This window comes from Eptesicus fuscus, chromosome 5, assembly GCF_027574615.1.
Source record: "Eptesicus fuscus isolate TK198812 chromosome 5, DD_ASM_mEF_20220401, whole genome shotgun sequence".
NCBI lineage: Eukaryota > Metazoa > Chordata > Mammalia > Chiroptera > Vespertilionidae > Eptesicus > Eptesicus fuscus.
Genome location: NC_072477.1, coordinates 65,078,850 through 65,083,137, shown reverse-complemented (window position 1 = coordinate 65,083,137; position 4,288 = coordinate 65,078,850). Strand labels below are relative to the sequence as shown.

General features: G+C 48.1%; 1 pseudogene; it reads left to right on the top strand.

Moving 5' to 3' along the window:
* The first annotated feature begins 718 nt into the window (after positions 1-718).
* On the top strand, positions 719-3,698 carry LOC103287345 (carnitine O-palmitoyltransferase 2, mitochondrial-like; annotated as a pseudogene).
* Positions 3,699-4,288: the final 590 nt, after the last annotated feature.

Sequence of the window (4,288 nt, the reverse complement as noted above, 5' to 3'; positions counted from 1 at the left end):
AGAAACAAGGTCATACACAAAAGACTGGATATCATAATGGAATTGAACTTAACAGCAACACCAGAGGTTAGGAGGCAATGGGACACTGTCTTAAAAATCTAGACAGAAAATGACTTCCAACTTAGAATTTTATTCCTAAACTATTAATCAAAAGTGAGAGTGGAATATAGATAAATACAAAAGCAAGGTCTTGAGTTGTTTTTACCTTTCTCATGAGCTATCAGAGACGTGCTTTCTAAACCTTGAAGAGCAGATGAACTTGGTAAAGTGCAGATTCTGATTCAGTAGGTCTGGGCTGGGGCCTGAGATTCATAATTTCTTCAAGCTTATGCCAATGCTGCTGGTCCATAGACCACACTTTGGGAATTAAGGTACTAGAGGATGTGTCCCACCAAAATGAGAGAATAAACCAACAAAGAGGAAGAAGATCCAAGAAACTGAGGCTCCAGCACAAAAGCCAGTCAAAGGAAATACCCAGAAGGATGTTGAAGGGAAATCCCAGGACATTACCTACAGGGTAACCAGTCCAAACTGGAACATCAGGAAACATCAAAAGCAGGAGGAGGTCAAAGAGGAAAAATTATGAAATTGATAATCACTTGACATATTAACAGTCAACTTATTCTCTGGTGGAGAGTTTGAGGACAAATTAGTGACAGTAACATAGAAAACTAAGCAAATGAGACTCAGCATCATGCAGCCGCCGCCTCCAGGGACAATGGTGGCCCGCCTGCTGCTCTGTGCCTGGCCCCAGGCCCCTGCCGTCGGCCAGGGAGGGGCCCCCCGACCCCCCCGCAGCCCCTGAGCGCCTGCTCTGGCCCGGACAGTACCTGCAGCGCAGCATTGTGCCCACCGTGCACTACTAGGACAGCCTGCCCAGGCTGCCTGTTCCCAAACCTGAAGACACCATTAGAAGGTGCCTCAGTGCACAGAAGGCTCTCTTGGATGATGGGCAGTTCAGGAAAACAGAAGAATTTTGCAAGAATTTTGAAAATAGGATTGGAAAAGAATTGCACAATCAGCTGGTTGCTCAGGACAAGCAGAGTAAACATACGAGCGACATTTCAGAGTCCAGAAAGGAAAGAGAATGAGGAAGAAAAGGCAATTAATAAACATTAGGGCAATGCAAATCAGAACCACAATGATGGTTACCCACCAGACTGGCTCCAATCAAAAAGACAAACAATAACAAATGTTGCAAGGATGTGGAGAAATTGGAACCCTCATACACTGCTGGTGGTAAAGGTACAGGCACTTTGGAAACGACCGTAGCAGTTCTTCAAAAGATCAAACATATACTTAACACATGACCTAGCCATTCCACTCCTAGTTATATCCCCAAGAGAATTCATAATAACCAAAAAAGTGGAAATAACCCAGATGTCCATCAACTGATGACAAAATGTGCTATCTATACTAATAATAGAGGAATATGCAAATTGTCTGGGACTCTCTCACAGTAACAACCGAACAGCAGGCTGAGTGGGGCGACAAGGTCGGCAGGAGGGTTAGTGAGGGACCACCAAATAACTGAACAGTAAGCTGAGTGGGGCAACCAAGGCCGGCAGGGGAGAGCAGTTGGGGGTGACCAGGCTGGCAGGGGGGCAGTTGGGGGCGACCAAGCCTGCAGGGGAGGGAAGTTAGGGGTGACCAGGCCTGAAGGGGAGGGCAGTGGGCAACCAGGCCTGCAGGGGAGGGCAGTTGAGGGCAACTAGGCTGGCAGGGGAGGGCAGTTAGGGGCAATATCAGGCCGGCAGTTGAGGGCAGTTGGGGGCGAGATCAGGCCAGCAGGGGAGCAGTTAGGGGGCGATCAGGCTGGCAGGCAGAAGTGGTTAGGTGCAATCAGGCAGGTGAATAGTTAGGAGCCAGAAGTCCCGGATTGTGAGAGGGATGTCCAACTGCCGGTTTAGGCCCGATCCCACAGGGGTCCCAGATTGGAGAGGGTGCAGGCTGGGCTGAGGGACACCCCCGCCCCCCGTGCACAGATTTCACGCACCAGGCCTTTAGTATCTATATAATGGAACATTATTCAGCAATAAAAAGAAATGAAGAACTGATACATGCTACAACATTGATGAACTTCAAAAACATTATTGTCCCTGGTTTTATATGTACTTAACTGCTTGAGACCCCACTGTCCTGAACTTTAATCCATTTATGGCACTCAACCCTGACCCAAAGACTGAGTATAATGAACAGCTCACCGGGCGACCAACATGATGGTTTCTGAAGACACTCCCGGCTGGCCTTTTGGAACCAGAAGCGTTCCACTTGAGCCCTGCCAAAAGTGGCACTGATACTTCAAGAAACTCATACGCTTTGTGCCTTCCTCTCTGTCTTGGTATGGTGCCTACTTGGTCAATGCATATCCGCTGGATATGTCCCAGTATTTTCGGCTTTTCAATTCAACTCATTAACCCAGACCTAGTCAGGATGAACTCTTCACTGATGACAAGGCCAGACACCTCTTGGTCCTATGAAAAGGACATTTCTATGTCTTTGGTGTCCTGGATCAAAATGGGAACATTGTGAGCACCTCTGAAATCCAGGCTCATCTGAAGTACATTCTCTCAGACAATAGCCCTGCCCCCGAGTTTCCACTGGCATATCTGCCCAGTGAGAACCGAGATATCTGGGCAGAGCTCAGGCAGAAGCTGGTGAGTGGTGGCGACGAGGAGACCCTGAGGAAAGTGGACTCTGCTGTGTTCTGTCTCTGCCTAGATGACTTCCCCATTAAGGACCTTGTCCAATTGTCCACATACCATGTTGCACAGTGATGGAACACACCGCTGGTTCGATAAATCCTTTAACCTCATAATAGCCAAGGGTGGCACGGCCGCTGTCACTTTGAGCATGCTTGGGGCGATGGGGCTGCAGTGCTAGGGTTTTCCAATGAAGTGTTTAAAGACAGCACTCAGGCCCCTGCCATCCCTCCACGGAGCCAGCCGGCCAGCACTGACTCCTCTGCTGCTGTGCAGAAACAACTTCAAGCTGAACGATGCCTTCAAGACTGGCATCGTTGCTGCTAAGGAAAAGTTTGATGCCACCATGAAAACTGCATCCAGGTTCAGAGAGGAGGCAAAGAATTCTTGAAGAAGCAGAAGCTGAGCCCTGACTCGGTGGCCCGGCTGGCCTTCCAGATGGCCTTTCTGCGGCAATATGGGCAGACGGTGGCCACCTACGAGTCCTGCAGCACTGCGGCGTTCAAGCACGGCCGCACCGAGACCATCCGCCCGCCTCCATCTTCACAAAGAGGTGCGCTGAGGCCTTTGTCAGGGAGCCCTCCTAGCACAGCGAGGGAGCGCTTAAGCCGATGATGGCCGAGGGCTCCAGAACCACGGCCAGCTGACCAAAGAAGCGGCCATGGGCCAGGCTTTTGACTGACACGTATTTGCTCTGCGGTGCCTGGCAGCAGCCAAAGGGATTGCCCTGCCTGAGCTGTATCCGGACCCTGCGTGTGGGCAGATAAACCACAACATCCTGTCCACCAGCCCACGGACCAGCCCAGCAGTGGACATTGGTGGCTTGGCCCCCGCGGTCCCTGATGGCTTTGGTGCCGGGTATGCCGTTCATGACAACTGGACAGGCTGCAACGTCTCCTCCTACACAGGCCACAATGCCCGGGAGTTTCTCCCACGTGCGCAGAAGGCCTAGAAGACATGTTTGACGCCATGGAAGGCAAATCCATCAGAACTTAGCTTCTGGGCAGGTTAAAAGCCTCCATTTCCATGTAGATGCTGCATCTACATGAAAATTGAGGCCTGTGTAGCCAATAGGTGCTATTCTGTGACGATTGGAACTAATGAGGTGCCTCAGCAGCCAATGCTGTGAAGCCTGAGCTTTAAAATCATGGTCTTAAAACTAAACTTGTAATTTCCAAGTGGAATTAGATCACAATTAGAGATGATGTGAGATTTCAATTTTAAGGGCATTAGATTAGGAGGGTAGGATTTGGAAAAATAACTCAGGTGTATTTATTGTTGAAGCAGAAATAAAATTTAATTGTGAAAGAAAGAAAGAAAGAAAGAAGAAAGAAAGAAAGAAAGAAAGCTAAGCAAATGAAAAGTGAGGAAAGTATTAACTCCAAGAAAACTAAAAGTTAAGGATAAAAGGATATAATCATATACTGCATAATCACAATAATGTACATAATAAATGTTGACCAAAAAATGATAACAATATTGAGAGTTGAGGGAGAATAGGATAAAAGAACTAAGTCCTCATCTTCCATAGTAGGAAGTAAATAAAAATCAAGCAAAAAAAAATAAAAACACAACAACAACAAAAA